Source organism: Nerophis ophidion, linkage group LG12, assembly GCF_033978795.1.
Source record: "Nerophis ophidion isolate RoL-2023_Sa linkage group LG12, RoL_Noph_v1.0, whole genome shotgun sequence".
Lineage (NCBI taxonomy): Eukaryota > Metazoa > Chordata > Actinopteri > Syngnathiformes > Syngnathidae > Nerophis > Nerophis ophidion.
Genome location: NC_084622.1, coordinates 1,216,079 through 1,236,521, shown reverse-complemented (window position 1 = coordinate 1,236,521; position 20,443 = coordinate 1,216,079). Strand labels below are relative to the sequence as shown.

Sequence of the window (20,443 nt, the reverse complement as noted above, 5' to 3'; positions counted from 1 at the left end):
CTAGTGTTTTAGTGAGATTATAAAGTCATACCTGAAAGTCAGAGGGGTGTGGTGACCGCCAGTGTCTCTGAGTGAAGCCATGGAGGATCCAAGAAAGTAGCAGCTGCCTCTTTGACAGCTGCAGGAGGATGCAAGGATGCTAATGTCTACGGTAAAGCCAACTTATTACCACAATTTTCTCACCGAAACCTGCCGGTAGGAGGCCACACGGAAGACCCAGGACATGTTGGGAAGACTATGTCTCCCGGATGGCCTGGGAACTCCTCGGGATCCCCGGGAAGAGCTGGACCAGGGGTCGGCAACCTAAACTGTGGACAAAAAACACAAAAACAAATTTGTCTGGAGCCATTCATACAGATGGTGTGTCATGAGATATAAATTGAATTAAGATGATTAAAAGGAAACTAAATGAGCTCAAATATAGCTACAAATGAGGCATAATGATGCAATATGTACATATAGCTAGCCTAAATAGCATGTTAGCATCGATTAGCTTGCAGTCATGCAGTGACCAAATATGTCTGATTAGCACACTCCACACAAGTCAATAACATCAACAAAACTCACCTTTGTGCATTCATGTACAACATTAAAATTTTGGTGGACAAAATGAGACGGAAAAATAAGTGGCATAAAACACGTCTTAGACAGTCGGAGAAAGTTATACATGTAAACAAACTAGGGTGAGTTCAAGGACCGCCAAAAATAGTAGGACAAAACGGCGCTCGCAAAATACTCAAATCAGTGAGGCATGTTTAATAAAAACAGTGTACAAAAACTATAACAAAAGCAAAAATATATTTTTAAATATTTTTTCCCCTCATCTTTTTCCATTTTTCATTCATTTTTGAAAAAGCTTCAGAGAGCCACTAGGGCGGCGCTAAAGAGCCGCAAGTTTGCCGCCCCCTGAGCTAGACGAAGTGGCTGGGGAGAGGAAAGTCTGGGCTTCCCTGCTTAGGCTGCTGCCCCCGTGACCCGACCTCTGATAAGCGGAAGAAGATGGATGGATGGATGGATACATTAAAAATACACATTAAAATTAAATTAAACACATTAAAAATACACATTACCTGTTTTTCAATAGCCAATAATAGTCTTGTTTTATTCGGGGTAAAAAAAAAAAAGTATTAAAATATTCTATAAAATACAAAAAAAGTCAGCGGTATCATATTAGGTCAAAACATCCGGTCCGCCCATCACTTGAGTTGTGTGTAACCGCCGCCCGCCCTCGGCGATGACGTCACATGCCTCGACAAATCAGGTGCGCTCAAAGAGGGGGAAAAAAAACGGTTGACTTCAAAGAGCCGCTTCGTTCACGCCAAACCCGCCACTCCGTGGGCAGCACGAGGACTTAAATCACGGCCGCAGCACCACGCGCGAGACTTGCACTTAAAAACAATACATTTATCTACTTTTATTATTTCTTTATAACGGATAGAAGAGTTCAGCGTGTCTTCACTTCCTTCTTTACGGCGGCTTTTTAAAGGCTGTGGACGCTATGGAGGCTTCCTAGTGTAAGTGGACTAATTCTGCCTGTAAAATATCTTTGTGTTAGTCTTTCTTTTTTATTATTATTGCTTGCTGTATGACATTAATTGATTATATGTCCTGCTTACGTCTTAAGTATTGCGGTTTGCGAACGAGAAGTATGTTTATTCTTCAAGTGATGTTTAATATGTAGTGTGTCATTGTGTGTGAGACGTTCAGGATTCAAAATATACTGTCGTTTTTTCAAACGTTCGTATATACCAGGGGTGTCCAAAGTGCGGCCCGGGGGCCATTTGCGGCCTTCAGCTAGTCGTTTACCGGCCCGCCTCACTTTCTGCAAAGATTGCAAAATATATAGTGTTGCAAAAATAACAATAAAACATTTTTAAAAAGTGGAATGAGGTGAAATCTAATGAGAAAAAGTGGCAATGTTGACACAAAGCTGCCATGCAGGCAGTTTTTTTTGTTCCTTTTGTCTTTCTTTTCTTTTCTTTTTTTCCATTGCTCAATAAAAATAGGGGAAAAAATCTGTTATAATGAATTATTACTTAAAATGTATCACTTTGTGTGGAAAAAATATTGCATATGTTGTGGGGTTGCCATATAAAAACATCAAAGTTTTGTCAAAAGAGCATTAAACAAACAAAATAATAGTTCAAACTTAAAATCGACAGATATATAGGAATTTGATCTTGAAATTTAAGTGTTAAAAGTAAAAAAAAAAACAACTAATAAAAAAGCATCACTTTATGAGTGGGGAATCCTTTCGGATCTCAAATATATTTAGTAGGATTTTATTTAACTTTTCACTGTGATTACTCAAAAATATTAAATAATGAAAATCAATGGTTGATTGACAGCACTAAATGGTCCCTAGTGTGTGAATGTGAGTGTGAATGTTGTCTGTCTGTCTGAATGTTGTCCAGGGTGTACACCGCCTTCCGTCCGATTGTAACTGAGATAGGCACCAGCGCCCCCAAAGGGAATAAGCGGTAAAAAATGGATGGATGGATGGTGTCCTGCATTATTGATCTTTGAGGGCTTTAATTGCTAAATAAAGGAAACTCTCCTGAAGGAATCAATAAAGTACTATCTATCTAAATACTGCATATTTCAGTTTTACTATAAAAAACAAAGTTGTCTTTGACAGAAAAGGCATAAAACCTTATTTGTTTTACTTTATATCAACTTCAAGTTAATATAGAGATTTACTGTAAGCATTAAATAAAAAATAATAATTAATTGACTTATTTTAAGATTTTAGTGACTGAGACCCTCTATGCTCCCCAGGAGCCCTAAGGATTGAAAAAAATAGTCCATATGTTTTGTTATGGTTTGAAAATGAAAAATATCAAAATGGAATCCGTGTGCGGCCCTCTGTGGAAAAAGTTTGGACACCCCCGGTATATATGAATCATAACTCATTTTATTTACTACTGTTCATTCTTTTTAATGTCTATTACCGTTTCCTATCTGATGATAACTTGGCCATCGTTTCCACGCACCAATCAAACGCATCTGAAGACGGTTAAAGCCGTCTGTGACTGATATTTTTTCAACTAGAAAGGATCCACGCGTGCACACACTCCCCCATGCTGCTTACACTGCATCACCATCATCAGTCAAGTCCTTAGGCAAGGCACTTTTTATTGTTTGCTTGTGTGGATGCTGTTGACTTTAATTGCAGGGGTGTCTAACTCACTTTAGCTCCGGGGGAATCTACTAACCCCGTTTCCGTATGATTTGGGAAATTGTGTTAGATGTAAATATAAACAGAATACAATGATTTGCAAATCCTTTTCAACCCATATTCAGTTGAATATGCTACAAAGACAAGATATTTGATGTTCAAACTCATAAACTTAATTTTTTTTCCCAAATAATAATTAACTTAGAATTTCATGGCTGCAACACGTGCCAAAGTAGTTGGGAAAGGGCATGTTCACCACTGTGTTACATCACCTTTTATTTTAACAACACTCAACAAACGTTTGGGAACTGAGGAAACTAATTGTTGAAGCTTTGAAAGTGGAATTCTTTCCCATTCTTGTTTTATGTAGAGCTTCAGTCGTTCAACAGTCCGGGGTCTCTGCTGTCGTATTTTACGCTTCATAATGCGCCACACATTTTCCATGGGAGACAGGTCTGGACTGCAGGCAGGCCAGGAAAGTACCCGCACTCTTTTACTACGAATCCACGCTGTTGTAACGCGTGGCTTCGCATTGTATGACAACATATGTTGCTCCGAAACCTGGATGGACCATTCAGCATTAATGGTGCCTTCACAGATGTGTAAGTTACGGATGCTTTGGGCACTAATACACCCCCATACCATCACACATGCTGGCTTTTCAACTTTGTGCCTATAACAATCCGGATGGTTATTTTCCTCTTTGTTCTAGAGGACACTATGTCCACAGTTTCAAAATATAATTTGAAATGTGGACTTGTCAGACCACAGAACACCTTTCCACTTTGCATCAGTCCATCTTAGATTAACTCGGGCCCAGAGAAGCCAGCAGCGTTTCTGGATGTTGTTGATAAATGGTTTTTGCTTTGCATAGTAGAGTTTTAACTTGCACTTACAGATGTAGCGACCAACTGTAGTTACTGACAGTGGTTTTTTGAAGTGTTCCTGAGCCCATGTGGTGATATCCTTTACACACTGATGTTGGTTTTTGATGCAGTACCGCCTGAGGGATCAAAAGTCCGTAATATCATCGCTTACATGCAGTGATTTCTCCAGATTTCTTCAGACTTGGTCTCAGTGTATCTACAAAGCCAGGATTAAATTTTAAATCAGTCTTTCTGGGATTGAACAAAAACTACAGATGTCTGATAATGTTTTTTTGCTGATATTGTCCAACTGTTAATTACCGATTCCGATATCAACCGATACCGATAATACAGTGGTGGAATGAACACATTATTATGCCTAATTTTGTTGTGATGCCACGCTGGATGCATTAAACAATGTAACAAGGTTTTCCAAAATAAATCAACTTGAGTTATGGAAGAAAATGCCAACAATGCATTGCCATATTTATTATTGAAGTCACAAAGTGCATAATTTTTTTTATAACATGCCTCAAAACAGCAGCTTGGAATTTGGGACATGCTCTCCCTGAGAGGGCATGAGGAGGTTGAGGTGGGTGGGGGTTAGCGGGGGGTGTATATTTTAGCGTCTCGGAAGAGTTAGTGCTGCAACGGGTTCTGGGTATTTGTTCTGTTGTGTTATGGTGCGGATGTTCTCCCAAAATGTGTTTGTCATTCTTGTTTGGTGTGGGTTCACAGTGTGGTGCATATTTGTAACAGTGTTAAAGTTGTTTATATGGCCACCCTCAGTGTGACCTGTATGGCTGTTGACCAAGTATGCATTGCATTCACTTGTGTTTGTGTGTGAAAAGCTGTAGATACTATTTGATTGGGCCGGTATGCAAAGGCAGTGCCTTTAAGGTTTCTTGACGCTCTGTACTTCTTCCTATGTCCGTGTACCACTCCGTACAGCGGCGTTTTAAAACGCCATACATTTGCCTTTTTGAAACCGATACCGATAATTTCTGACATTACATTTTAAAGCATTTATCGGCCGATAATATTAGCAGTCCGATATTATCGGACATCTCGAGTTGTGTACATTCTTAAACTGTCAATAACAGTCACCATAATTGATTGGAAAAATTACAGTTATCCGTATTGGTATCAGTATTGAATGATTGTTCATGGTAAGGATTGCTTCGGTTGTCACCTGACCTTTTGGAACAGATTACTAATGACACTGTAGTAAAATACTAATGGTCTATGGATCTTCTCATTCATCTTGGTCATTCTCAGAGCATTCTATTGTTTACAACTCAACTGCATGGTTTGTCTTAGAAGACTCTTCACCTCATCAAAGTAGGCTTCACCAGTTCATGCTCTTAGACTTCAATCAGTCAAAAATGTTTTAGTCTTAGATTAAATACTAGTGGTTTTGATAACAGTGCTTCGACTTAAATCGGTCAATTACAGTTTTAGTTTTAGATTAAATACTAATGGTTTTGATAACAGCACTTAGACTTAAATCGGTCAAATCTAGTTTTCAGTCTTAGATTAAATACTAATGGTTTTGATAACAGCTCTTAGACTTAAATCGGTCAAATCTAGTTTTAGTCTTAGATTAAATACTAATGGTTTTGATAACAGCACTTAGACTTAAATTGGTCAAATCTAGTTTTAGTCTTAGATTAAATACTAATGGTTTTGATAACAGCACTTAGACTTAAATCGGTCAAATCTAGTTTTCAGTCTTAGATTAAATACTAATGGATTTGATAACAGCACTTAGACTTAAATCGGTCAAATCTAGTTTTAGTCTTAGATTAAATACTAATGGTTTTGACAACCACTTAGACTTAAATCGGTCAAATCTAGTTTTAGTCTTAGATTAAATATTAATGGTTTTGATAACAGCTCTTAGACTTAAATCAGTCAAATCTAGTTTTAGTCTTAGATTAAATATTAATGGTTTTGATAACAGCTCTAAGACTTAAATCAGTCAAATCTAGTTTTAGTCTTAGATTAAATACTAATGGTTTTGATAACAGCACTTAGACTTAAATGATAAATGGGTTGTACTTGTATAGCGCTTTTCTACCTTCAAGGTACTCAAAGCGCTTTGACACTACTTCCACATTTTACCCATTCACACACACATTCACACACTGATGGAGGGAGCTGCCATGCAAGGCGCCAACCAGCACCCATCAGGAGCAAGGGTGAAGTGTCTTGCTCAGGACACAACGGACGTGACGAGGTTGGTTCTAGGTGGGATTTGAACCAGTGACCCTCGGGTTGCGCACGGCCACTCTTCCACTGCGCCACGCCGTCAAATCAGTCAAATCTAGTTTTAGTCTTGGATTAAATACTAATGGTTTTGATAACAGCACTTAGACTTAAATCGGTCAAATCTACGTTTAGTCTTAGATTAAATACTAATGGTTTTGATAACAGCACTTAGACTTAAATCGGTCAAATCTAGTTTTAGTCTTAGATTAAATACTAATGGTTTTGATAACAGCACTTTGACTTAAATCGGTCAAATCTACGTTTAGTCTTAGATTAAATACTAATGGTTTTGATAACAGCACTTAGACTTAAATCAGTCAAATCTAGTTTTAGTCTTACATTAAATATTAATGGTTTTGGTAACAGCTCTTAGACTTAAATCGGTCAAATCTAGTTTTAGTCTTGGATTAAATACTAATGGTTTTGATAACAGCACTTAGACGTAAATCAGTCAAATCTAGTTTTAGTCTTGGATTAAATACTAATGGTTTTGATAACAGCTCTTAGACTTAAATCGGTCAAATTTAGTTTTAGTCTTAGATTAAATACTAATGGTTTTGATAACAGCACTTAGACTTAAATCGGTCAAATCTAGTTTTAGTCTTAGATTAAATACTAATGGTTTTGATAACAGCACATTTGTAGCTCAAATACAATCTTGAGTTAGAACCATTGCTATTTCTTAATACTTTTTTGTTTTTTTGAATATGGAGACTGTCCTAGCCCAGCCTCAGTAGTCTTCATCTATCTTTTTAAAGGAGTTGACCTTGATTAGAGAGTCTATTACTATTTTAGCTCTCCATTTACTCATTTTCTCTGTCTCACTAAGTACTTCCACACCATGCAGAAGAGACATTGGTCTGTGTGTGGAAGTGGCTGACTTCCTTTACTGTATCTGCCACCATGCCAGATAAAAACTAAATCTCCCCGCCCGCCCCCCCCCCCCCCCCCTTTTAATTTTTATTTTTACACATAATATTTAGTATTTCAGATTAAAGCATCTCGTCACCATGGTGCTCTTCAACCGTCTGTTCAGCTGTGTCACCATGACATTCTTTTAACACAGTCATGGCCACCCCACTGGGGGCGTCTAATTGAATTATCTGGACAAAAAATGTGATTTGTAACTTGACCGAGCAGCTGTTTTCCGTGGTTAAGTGTGGAGGTCTGAAGATGAAAAGGGAAGGCTTAAATGGCATCATTTTGGCAGACATGTGGTTTCCCCACATTTACTTTAGGTGTGTGAATCAATGGGCACTTTGCAATTTTATCCGACTTTCGATTCACATTCTCGTGATGTATTATTTGGTATTACATGCCCCTGCTTAGGCTGCTGCCCCCGCGACCCGACCTCGGATAAGCGGAAGAAGATGGATGGATGGATGGATGGATGCCCCTAAAGCTGACCAACACGCCGGATTGTAGTCAGCTGGAGGCGTGTCTTAATGAAATTAAACAATGGATGTCCGCTAACTTTTTGCAACTCAACGCCAAAAAAACGGAAATGCTGATTATCGGTCCTGCTAGACACCGACCTTTATTTAATAATACAACTCTAACATTTGACAACCAAACAATTAAACAAGGCGACTCGGTAAAGAATCTGGGTATTATCTTCGACCCAACTCTCTCCTTTGAGGCACACATTAAAAGCGTTACTAAAACGGCCTTCTTTCATTTCCGTAATATCGCTAAAATTCGCTCCATTCTGTCCACTAAAGACGCTGAGATCATTATCCATGCGTTTGTTACGTCTCGTCTCGATTACTGTAACCTATTATTTTCGGGTCTCCCCATGTCTAGCATTAAAAGATTACAGTTGGTACAAAATGCGGCTGCTAGACTTTTGACAAGAACAAGAAAGTTTGATCACATTACGCCTGTACTGTATATACCTTTATATACATATATACATACATATATACCTATACTGGCTCACCTGCACTGGCTTCCTGTGCACTTGAGATGTGACTTTAAGGTTTTACTACTTACATATAAAATACTACACGGTCTAGCTCCATCCTATCTTGCCGATTGTATTGTACCATATGTCCCGGCAAGAAATCTGCGTTCAAAGGACTCCGGCTTATTAGTGATTCCCAAAGCCCAAAAAAAGTCTGCGGGCTACAGAGCATTTTCATTTCGGGCTCCAGTACTCTGGAATGCCCTCCCGGTAAAAGTTTGAGATGCTACCTCAGTAGAAGCATTTAAGTCTCACCTTAAAACTCATTTGTATACTCTAGCCTTTAAATAGACTCCCTTTTTAGACCAGTTGATCTGCCGTTTCTTTTCTTTTTCTCCAATGTCCCACTCTCCCTTGTGGAGGCGGTCCGGTCCGATCCGGTGGCCATGTACTGCTTGCCTGTGTATCGGCTGGGGACATCTCTGCGCTGCTGATCCGCCTTCGCTTGGGATGGTTTCCTGCTGGTTCCGCTGTGAACGGGACTCTTGCTGCTGTGTTGGATCCGCTTTGGACTGGACTCTTGCGACTGAGTTGGGTCCATTGTGGATTGAGCTTTCACAGTATCATGTTAGACCCGCTCGACATCCATTGCTTTCGTCCTCTCCAAGGTTCTCATAGTCATCATTGTCACCGACGTCCCACTGGGTGTGAGTTTTCCTTGCCCTGAGGATGTCGTGGTGGTTTTTGCAGCCCTTTGAGACACTAGTGATTTAGGGCTATATAAGTAAACATTGATTGATTGATTGATTATATATTTATAGTTCAACTTTTTCAAAATAAGTTACGGGTTAAAAAAGCTCCTTCTGGTTTCGTGGAGATGTCCGAAAACCTATTTTTAAAACATATTTTTCTTTGTTTTCATGACTATTTACATTGTAGATTGTCACTGAAGGCATCAAATCTACAAATGAACACGTGTGGAGTTATGTACTTACCTGAAAACATGTTTTATATTCTAGTTTCTTTTTTGCTCTGATTACTGCTTTGCACACTCTTGGCATTCTCTCCATGAGCTTCAAGAGGTCAATTCACAGGTTTGCCTTATCAGGTTTGATTAGTGGAATTTCTTGCTTTATCAATGGGGTTGGGACCGTCAGTTGTGTTGTGAATGAGAAGGTGTGTCCAATTTTTTGTTTTTCTTTGTTTACTGAATCCATTTTTGACGATTATACATCGATCTGGAATTGGGATGAATAAGAATCGCTTTTTGAATGTGAGTCAATTCTTTTTTAGTGCACCCCTAGTGTTCATGCCTCTGCAGGTCTTGTGGCAGCACTTGCTGAATTTAAGGTGGCCTCTCTCGGGGGCTGCAAAGCCCCTGTTTTGTCCCGCTGGCTCTTTCTTCTATTGCCCCCCACATGCCCTCTTCCAAACTGCCTGTTCTGCTTATTCAGCCCAGCTTTTGTGAAGGGGGTGTGGTGGTGTTCATACCCCTCATCAATGTCCATGACCGTATTGAGGAGTTCCTCTGCACCTCAAGTCTTTCCAGCTGAGAGTATGGCAGTGTCTCCTACCCCTTCAAGTCTAATAGGGGCAGAGTTATAATTATTTCATGTCAGGCCATTGGAAGACTATCAACGTAGTCACATTTAGCTTTCATCCTATTCAATGTGAACGATGACATTTAGTTGAATGAATGTGAGATTGTAAGCAACCAACATTTTTGGGGAAAATTATGGCTGTAAAGTTGAAGACTGCTGTCATGCAAGGCATTGTGTTATGTCTTTTCTGTGATACTTACTCAAATTACATGCAAATAATTGACAATGAACGTTATTTTTTAAAGTAGTAGGACTTCCAGGTCATTGCCATTATTTGAGTATTTTTTGTTAAAGAGAGCTGTGAGTGTCTCTGTGTGTGTGTGTGTGGGGGGGGGGGGGAAGACAGGGTTGAGCACGTCTTTTATTGTCATATGTGTCAGAGTGGCTTTCTAGCAGTCTCTGGCTCCAACTCCAATAACGTGTCTCGTACCGGCTGCTGCTAATAAGGGCGACAGGTGATTAGCTAATCATTCCCAGCTGGGCAATCTACTCACCTGCTGCTGGCTTCGAGGCCGGGCCATACACACCCCATTCCTGCAGGAGACGCGCTGACCACGCCCTCCTCCAGAAGAGCCTCTGATAATTTTCCCTCTTTTCTGACTTAGATATGTTGTTACAATGTTGGATAGTCGTGTTGATGTTAAAGCGTCAAATCATGAGCTTGCACACAGTTTTGGTGTGTTGTTTTTTTTTTTTTAACATTGGGTCATTTGTGACGTCACAGATTGACAGATGTACATGTGAAGGCAAGCTACCTCCCTCTCTGCTGAGCTGACACAGCTAAAGGCTGCTGTCATTCCTTCTCGTCAAATGCCCTCCCGCCTGCTCTGTCTATAAAATATTCCATGATTATTTTTTCCCAACATGTGACTGTTTTGTCAAGATTACCACTACACATTTCAGCCACTTGTACCCGTGATCTTGTCCTTTCGGTCATGGTCCAAAGCTCATGACCATAGGTGAGGATGGGACCGGTAAATTGAGAGCTTTGCCTTCCGGCTCAGCTCCTTCTTCACCACAAAGGATCGATACAGCGTCTGCATTACTGAAGACGCCGCACCAATCCGCCTGTCGACCTCACGATCCACTCTTCCCCCACTCGTGAACAAGACTCCTAGGTACTTGAACTCCTCCACCTGGAGCAGGGTTTCCTCCCCATTCCGTAGATGGCACTCCACCCTTTTCCGGGCGAGAACCATGGACTCGGACTTGGAGGTGCTGATTCCCATCCCAGTCGCTTCACACTCGGCTGCAAACCGATCCAGTGAGAGCTGAAGATCTTGGCCAGATGAAGCCATCAGGACCACATCTGCAAAAAGCAAAGACCTAATCCTGCAGCCACTGAACGTCCTGACTGCGCCTAGAAATTCTGTCCATAAAAGTTACGAACAGATTGGGTGACAAAGGGCAGCCTTGGCGGAGTCCAACCCTGACTGGAAACGTGTCCGACTTACCGCCGGCAATGCGGACCAAGCTCTGACACTGATCATACAGGGAGCGGACCGCCACAATCAGACAGTCCGATACCCCATACTCTCTGAGCACTCCCCACAGGACTTCCCGAGGGACACGTTCGAATGCCTTCTCCAATCAATCAATCAATCAATGTTTACTTATATAGCCCTAAATCACTAGTGTCTCAAAGGGCTGCACAAACCACAACACAAACCACTACGACATCCTCGGTAGGCCCACATAAGGGCAAGGAAAACTCACACCCGGTGGGACATCGGTGACAATGATGACTATGAGAACCTTGGAGAGGAGGAAAGCAACGGATGTCGAGCGGGTCTAACATGATACTGTGAAAGTTCAATCCATAATGGATCCAACACAGTCGCAAGAGTCTGGTCCAAAGCGGATCCAACACAGCAGCGAGAGTCCCGTTCACAGCGGAGCCAGCAGGAAACCATCCCAAGCGGAGGCGGATCAGAAGCGCAGAGATGTCCCCAGCCAATACACAGGAGCAGTACATGGCCACCGGATCGGACCAGACCCCCTCCACAAGGGAGGGGGGGACATAGGAGAAAAAGAAAAGAAACGACAGATCAACTGGTCTAAAAAGGGAGTCTATTTAAAGGCTAGAGTATACAAATGAGTTTTAAGGTGAGACTTAAATGCTTCTACTAAGGTGGCATCTCGAACTGTTGATTCAGTAAACAAAGAAAAACAAAAAATTGGACACACCTTCTCATTCACAACACAACTGACGGTCCCAACCCCATTGATAAAGCAAGAAATTCCACTAATCAAACCTGATAAGGCAAACCTGTGAATTGACCTCTTGAAGCTCATGGAGAGAATGCCAAGAGTGTGCAAAGCAGTAATCAGAGCAAAGAAGAAACTAGAATATAAAACATGTTTTCAGGTAAGTACATAACTCCACACGTGTTCATTTGTAGATTTGATGCCTTCAGTGACAATCTACAATGTAAATAGTCATGAAAACAAAGAAAAATATGTTTTAAAAATAGGTTTTCGGACATCTCCACGAAACCAGAAGGAGCTTTTTTAACCCGTAACTTATTTTGAAAAAGTTGAACTATAAATATATAATCAATCAATCAATCAATGTTTACTTATATAGCCCTAAATCACTAGTGTCTCAAAGGGCTGCACAAACCACCACGACATCCTCGGTAGGCCCACACAAGGGCAAGGAAAACTCACACCCAGTGGGACGTCGGTGACAATGATGACTATGAGAACCTTGGAGAGGAGGAAAGCAATGGATGTCGAGCGGGTCTAACATGATACTGTGAAAGCTCAATCCACAATGGACCCAACTCAGTCGCAAGAGTCCAGTCCAAAGCGGATCCAACACAGCAGCAAGAGTCCCGTTCACAGCGGAGCCAGCAGGAAACCATCCCAAGCGAAGGCGGATCAGCAGCGCAGAGATGTCCCCAGCCGATACACAGGCAAGCAGTACATGGCCACCGGATCGGACCGGACCGCCTCCACAAGGGAGAGTGGGACATTGGAGAAAAAGAAAAGAAACGGCAGATCAACTGGTCTAAAAAGGGAGTCTATTTAAAGGCTAGAGTATACAAATGAGTTTTAAGGTGAGACTTAAATGCTTCTACTGAGGTAGCATCTCGAACTTTTACCGGGAGGGCATTCCAGAGTACTGGAGCCCGAAATGAAAACGCTCTGTAGCCCGCAGACTTTTTTTGGGCTTTGGGAATCACTAATAAGCCGGAGTCCTTTGAACGCAGATTTCTTGCCGGGACATATGGTACAATACAATCGGCAAGATAGGATGGAGCTAGACCGTGTAGTATTTTATACGTAAGTAATAAAGTCCAAGTCCACAAAGCATATGAAGACTGGTTGGGCAAACTCCCATGCACCCTCAAGGACCCTGCCCACAGTATAGAGCCGGTCCACAGTTCCTCGACCAGGACAAAAACCACACTGTTCCTCCTGAATCCTTAGTTGGACTATCCGGCGTAGCCTCCTCTCCAGTACACCTGAATAGACCTTACCGGGAAGGCTGAGGAGTGTGATCCTTAGTTATCCTTATTTGTACATTGTATTGCGTTAAAAATATATAAAACAGATTACAGTTGGTACAAAATGCGGCTGCTAGACTTTTGCCAAGAACAAGAAAATTTGATCATATTACGCCTGTACTGTATATACCTATATATACATTAATATATACCTATACTGTATATACCTTTATATACATATATACATACATATATATACCTATACTGTATATACCTTTATATACATATATACTTACATATATACCTATACTGTATATACCTTTATATACATATATACATACATTTATACCTATATTGTATATACCTTTATATACATATATACCTATACTGTATATACCTTTATATACATATATACATACATACATACCTATACTGTATATACCTTTATATACATATATACATACATATATACCTATACTGGCTCACCTGCACTGGCTTCCTGTGCACTTAAGATGTGACTTTAAGGTTTTACTACTTACGTATAAAATACTACACGGTCTAGCTCCAGCCTATCTTGCCGATTGTATTGTACCATATGTCCCGGCAAGAAATCTGCCTTCAAAAGACTCCGGCTTATTAGTGATTCCTAGAGCCCCAAAAAAGTCTGCGGGCTATAGAGCATTTTCCGTTCGGGCTCCAGTACTCTGGAATGCCCTCCCGGTAACAGTTCGAGATGCTACCTCAGTAGAAGCATTTAAGTCTCACCTTAAAACTCATCTGTATACTCTAGCCTTTAAATAGACCTCCATTTTAGACCAGTTGATCTGCCGCTTCTTTTCTTTTTTCTCCTATGTCCCCCCCTCCCTTGTGGAGAGGGTCCGGTCCGATAACCATGGATGAAGTACTGGCTGTCCAGAGTCGAGACCCAGGATGGGCCGCTCGTCGGGACCCAGGATGGACCGCTCGCCTGTGTATCGGTTGGGGACATCTCTACGCTGCTGATCCGCCTCCGCTTGAGATGGTTTCCTGTGGACGGGACTCTCGCTGCTGTCTTGGATCCGCTTTGAACTGAACTCTCGCGGCTGTGTTGGAGCCACTATGGATTGAACTTTCACAGTATCATGTTAGACCCGCTCGACATCCATTGCTTTCGGTCCCCTAGATGGGGGGGGGTTGCCCACATCTGAGGTCCTCGCCAAGGTTTCTCATAGACAGCATTGTCACTGGCGTCCCACTGGATGTGAATTCTCCCTGCCCACTGGGTGTGAGTTTTCCTTGCCCTTTTGTGGGTTCTTCCGAGGATGTTGTAGTCGTAATGATTTGTGCAGTCCTTTGAGACATTTGTGATTTGGGGCTATATAAATAAACATTGATTGATTGATTGAATTCTATGGTGTGACTTTTTGTACGAGTAGAAACGACTTACTTACAGAATCCCGTCAACTTTATTGATAAACTTTTTTTTGTTTGTTTGTCAGCCTTCTTATGGAAAATTTGTTTCTCTAACTCAGGTCAACTCCTGTCCCAGAATTATAATTAATTGATCTTTCTAACTTGATTTTGGCTACGTACAGTTATCCCGCGCTGAACGACAACTCTACTTTTTGGTTGACGCCATTGTTATTGTTGCCGAAGTCCGTCTGAACAACTGATATGGAATTCCTTTTTTAGTTCCTCGCATTGTACTTTTTACCTCCATGACTTTTCCGTGTAACGTACTTAGATAGGACAGTGTTACGCGGCTGCTACTTCTTCATCTGCTCGTTTTCTCGCAGTTTTCACGCTTTGCGACCCCCGGCTGTCGTATAAGTACACACCCTGTGGTGTATTTTAGGTGGGCGGTGTGTTTGTAGAGAGAGAATTACAAGGAGGGGAAACTGCAGTGGTTCGTCTGTAAAAAGCTTCAAATTCAATTTTTCGATTAATCCCACTAAAGGTTCCACTCCAGGTTAGATAATAATATACACGTTTGATTTAGTTTATTGTGTTAAATCCACACAAGCTGCCTAATTTAGCTGATTTGTTTGTGTTTAATATCCATGTGCGAAAGGAGAGTCGTGCATGACTTGCTGTGATAGGAAACAAGGTCACGGTCCGAGGAGCCTGAATGGAATATCCTGTAGACACATTTAATAGGATCGTACAATTTGACCTTCCACAAAAAGGATGCGGTCCTACTTGGCTCTGCATCCCACGCTGAGAGGTGGTGATTAAAGCAAGCTGTCATTAGAGGATATCCTCAGGGCAGGTAGGAGGCTGTGTGATCATGGTCTGATTGCCCTGACCCGCACTTCAATACACAACATGGTATCTACCAGGGCTGGGCCATATGGCCTTTTTTTAATATCTCGATATTTTTAGGCCATGATATATATCTTGATATTTTGCCTTAGCCTTGAATGAACACTTGATGCATATAATGACAGCAGTATGATGATTCTATGTGTCTACATTCAAACATTCTTCTTCATACTGCATTCATATATGCTACTTTTAAACTTTCATGCAGAGAGGGAAATCACAACTAAGTCAACATTGTACTGTGGATCTAACATAATCTTGTCAGAGTCCAGTCCATAGTGGATCTAACATAATATTGTGAAAGTCCAGTCCATAGTGGATCTAACATAATCTTGTCAGAGTCCAGTCCGTAGTGGATCTTACATAATATTGTCAGAGTCTAGTCCATAGTGGATCTAACATAATATTGTGAAAGTCCAGTCCATAGTGGATCTAACATAATAGTGTGAGAGTCCAGTCCATAGTGGATCTAACATAATATTGTGAAAGTCCAGTCCATAGTGGATCTAACATAATAGTGTGAGAGTCCAGTCCATAGTGGATCTAACATAATATTGTGAAAGTCCAGTCCATAGTGGATCTAACATAATATTGTGAAAGTCCAGTCCATAGTGGATCTAACATAATAGTGTGAGAGTCCAGTCCATAGTGGATCTAACATAATATTGTGAAAGTCCAGTCCATAGTGGATCTAACATAATCTTGTCAGAGTCCAGTCCGTAGTGGATCTTACATAATATTGTCAGAGTCTAGTCCATAGTGGATCTAACATAATATTGTGAAAGTCCAGTCCATAGTGGATCTAACATAATAGTGTGAGTCCAGTCCATAGTGGATCTAGCATAATAGTGAGAGTCCAGTCCATAGTGGATCTAACATAATATTGTGAAAGTCCAGTCCATAGTGGATCTAACATAATAGTGAGAGTCCAGTCCATAGTGGATATAACATGATAGAGAGAGCCCAGTCCATAGTGGATCTAACATAATAGTGAGAAAGTCCAGTAAATAGTGGATCTAGCAAACTAATGTGCAAGTCCAGTCCATAGTGGATCTAACAAAATATTGGGAGTCCAGTCCATAGTGGATCAAACATAATAGTGAGAGTCCGGTCCATAGTGGATCTAACATAATAGTGTGAGAGTCCAGTCCATAGTGGATCCAGGATACTATTGTGCGAGTCCAGTCCATAGTGAATCTAGCATAATATTGTATGAGTCTAGTCCGTAGTGGATGCAACATAATAGTGTGAGAGTCCAGTCCATAGTGTATCTAGGATACTTTTGTGCGAGTCCAGTCCATAGTGGATCTAAGATAATAGTGTGAGAGTCCAGTCCATAGTGGATCTAACATAATAGTGTGAGAGTCCAGTCCATAGTGGATCTAACATAATATTGTGAAAGTCCAGTCCATAGTGGATCTAACATAATCTTGTCAGAGTCCAGTCCATAGTGGATCTAACATAGTAGTGTGAGAGTCCAGTCCATAGTGGATCTAACATAATATTGTGAAAGTCCAGTCCATAGTGGATCTAACATAATCTTGTCAGAGTCCAGTCCGTAGTGGATCTTACATAATATTGTCAGAGTCTAGTCCATAGTGGATCTAACATAATATTGTGAAAGTCCAGTCCATAGTGGATCTAACATAATAGTGTGAGAGTCCAGTCCATAGTGGATCTAACATAATATTGTGAAAGTCCAGTCCATAGTGGATCTAACATAATCTTGTCAGAGTCCAGTCCATAGTGGATCTAACATAATATTGTCAGAGTCTAGTCCATAGTGGATCTAACATAATATTGTGAAAGTCCAGTCCATAGTGGATCTAACATAATAGTGTGAGTCCAGTCCATAGTGGATCTAGCATAATAGTGAGAGTCCAGTCCATAGTGGATCTAACATAATATTGTGAAAGTCCAGTCCATAGTGGATATAACATGATAGAGAGAGTCCAGTCCATAGTGGATCTAACATAATAGTGAGAAAGTCCAGTAAATAGTGGATCTAGCAAACTAATGTGCAAGTCCAGTCCATAGTGGATCTAACATAATAGTGGGAGTCCAGTCCATAGTGGATCAAACATAATAGTGAGAGTCCGGTCCATAGTGTATCTAACATAATAGTGTGAGAGTCCAGTCCATAGTGGATCCAGGATACTATTGTGCGAGTCCAGTCCATAGTGAATCTAGCATAATATTGTATGAGTCTAGTCCGTAGTGGATGCAACATAATAGTGTGAGAATCCAGTCCATAGTGGATCTAGGATACTTTTGTGCGAGTCCAGTCCATAGTGGATCTAACATAATAGTGAGAGTCCAGTCCATAGTGGATCTAACATAATAGTGTGAGAGTCCAGTCCATAGTGGATCTAACATAATAGTGTGAGAGTCCAGCCCATAGTGGATCTAACATAATAGTGTGAGAGTCCAGTCCATAGTGGATCCAGGATACTATTGTGCGAGTCCAGTCCATAGTGGATCTAGCATAATAGTTTGAGAGACCAGTCCACAGTGGATATAGCATAATATTGTGTGATTCCAGTCCGTAGTGGATCTAACATAATAGAGTCCAGTCCATAGTGGATCCAACATAATAGTGTGAGTCCAGTCCATAGTGGATCTAACATAATAGTGAGAGTCCAGTTATTGTGTGATTCCAGTCCGTAGTGGATCTAACATAATAGAGTCCAGTCCATAGTGGATCCAACATAATAGTGTGAGTCCAGTCCATAGTGGATCTAACATAATAGTGAGAGTCCAGTCCATAGTGGATCTAACATAATAGTGTGAGAGTCCAGTCCACAGTGGATCTAACATAATAGTGTGAGAGTCCAGTCCATAGTAGATCTAACATGTTATTGAGAGTCCAGTCCATTGCGGGGCCAGCAGGAGCAGATGCACCACATCACAATATTTTATATTAAAGTAGTTCCAATACAAGGAATCCTTGGAGTTGAAAAAAATAATCACGCAGGAAGAAGTTCCAGTAGGACTTGAAACCCTCGCTGTTAGAAAAACACCATTTGTTGTCACGACACTTCCAACATTACAGTCTTGTGGAGCCAGTTGGTGTCCGTGCTTGACCTGTGGCTGAAGAGGACTAAAAGATCAAAGACCCACCCAGAATCGTAAACACCCCCCCCAGCCAGCCTCAGAACTTAAGCCCCCCCATTACTGCAGTTCACTGCAGATTATTATGGACAAGATCGTTCAGAAGCCTGCCCCGCCCTCCTAAGTCTTTATCCTACTTTCTCACCTCCTTTCCACCTCATGCCAAGAGCGAGGAAATCTGTTTTCCTTCGAGCAGATCCACCTCATAAACCAACATCTTCTGCTTGACATCAGTAAGGAATAAAGCAAGATTTTGGCCTTTTAGAGAAGTAGAAAAATGCTCCGGTACTCCACCCCCATGACTTGAAGTACTGCCTGCCCAGTGCTGACTGTGTGGACCACAAACCACATCCCTCAGAACACATGTGACCATTTTTAGATCATGTAGGAGTTAAGTTTAGTCTCAAGATGTTTTGAAAACATATTTTCTTTGGCTAAGTTACATCGAGACTTGCATTTCACAACTGATTTATTGTAATTAGAGATGTCCGGTAATGGCTTTTTTTGCTGATATTATTTTTTTCCATACGGTGTTGATCTGGAAATGGTTACTTGGGCAGTTTGTGGGTGTGGCACCGAACGGAGATGTTGACATGCGGAGTTTCACGCACTACTAAATATTCCAAAGTCAACTTTAAGCTTTATTGGGGGACAGCGTGGCGAAGTTTCTGAGGGTTACTGGTTCAATCCCCACCTTCTACCATCCTGGTCATGTCCGTTGTGTCCTCGGGCAAGACACTTCACCCTTGCTCCTGATGGGTCCTGGTGAACGCCTTGCATTGCAGCTCCCACGTCAGTGTGTGAATGTGTGTGTGAATGGGTGAATGTGGAAATACTGCCAAAGCGCTTTGGGCTCCTTAAAAAGGGGTAGAAAAGCACTATACAAGTACAACCCATTTACCTTTTATTATAAGAAAATGGAAGAGTTTGGGAACAACAGTGTCAGGCTTGCTACCGACAGTTTGTTTGTGTTTTAATTTTTCTCTGTGTTTAGTATTTCCTGTTTTTAGTTCCTGTCAGCGCTCTTGTTTTGTCCATTTCCTGTTTTTTTCCCTGTGCGCTGTTTTTCCCTCAGCTGCGGTTGATTGGCACCTGGCCACACCTGGTGTCAATCAGCCCACTCCTATTTTACCTGCTTTGATCCTCCAGTCAGGGCTGGATTATTGTCTTGTCGATGTCGCTCTTGTCGTTGCTACCTGTCGTGTCGTTTCATTGCAGCGTAGCAGTAAGCTATATTCGTTTGTTTGTAGCTTCCTGTCTTTTGTTCCCTGCTTCCGTTTTGTTTTCATTCTACAAGTAACGACTTCTGTTTTCATGTTCGCTACCCGCTAGCTTCCACGCTAGGCACCTTTTGTTTTTTTGCTATCTTCCATGCTAAGTTCCTTTTTGTTTTGTAGCTCCCTTGCTAGCTCTCTTAGTTTATCTGCCTCGTGCGCGGTTTGTGTTAGTACCCTTTTGTTTGTTTGTTCGGGGCGGCATAGCTCGGTTGGTAGAGCGGCCGTGCCAGCAACTTGAGGGTTGCGGGTTCAATTCCCGCTTGTGCCATCCTAGTCACTGCCGTTCTGTCCTTGGGCAAGACACTTTACCCACCTGCTCCCAGTGCCACCCACACTGGTTTAAATGTAACTTAGATATTGGGTTTCACTATGTAAAGCGCTTTGAGTCACTTGAGAAAAGCGCTATATAAATATAATTCACTTCACTTGTACTTGTTCTATTATTTTGATTTACTCATGTTTTCTCACTCCATGCCTGCCTCC

The 20,443-nt window shown here is 41.3% G+C and overlaps 1 long non-coding RNA gene and 1 pseudogene across 1 annotated transcript; one reads left to right on the top strand and one right to left on the bottom strand.

The window, feature by feature from the left end:
* The window catches only part of LOC133562870 (pleckstrin homology domain-containing family A member 5-like), a 344,567-nt pseudogene that overhangs the window by 151,395 nt on the left and 172,729 nt on the right, over window positions 1-20,443 (top strand).
* On the bottom strand, window positions 32-18,993 carry LOC133562871 (uncharacterized). The gene is made up of 3 exons (XR_009808921.1): window positions 18,829-18,993; window positions 184-308; window positions 32-118 (listed from the first exon to the last, which is right to left on the bottom strand). It is a non-coding gene; the product is annotated as an uncharacterized LOC133562871 (long non-coding RNA).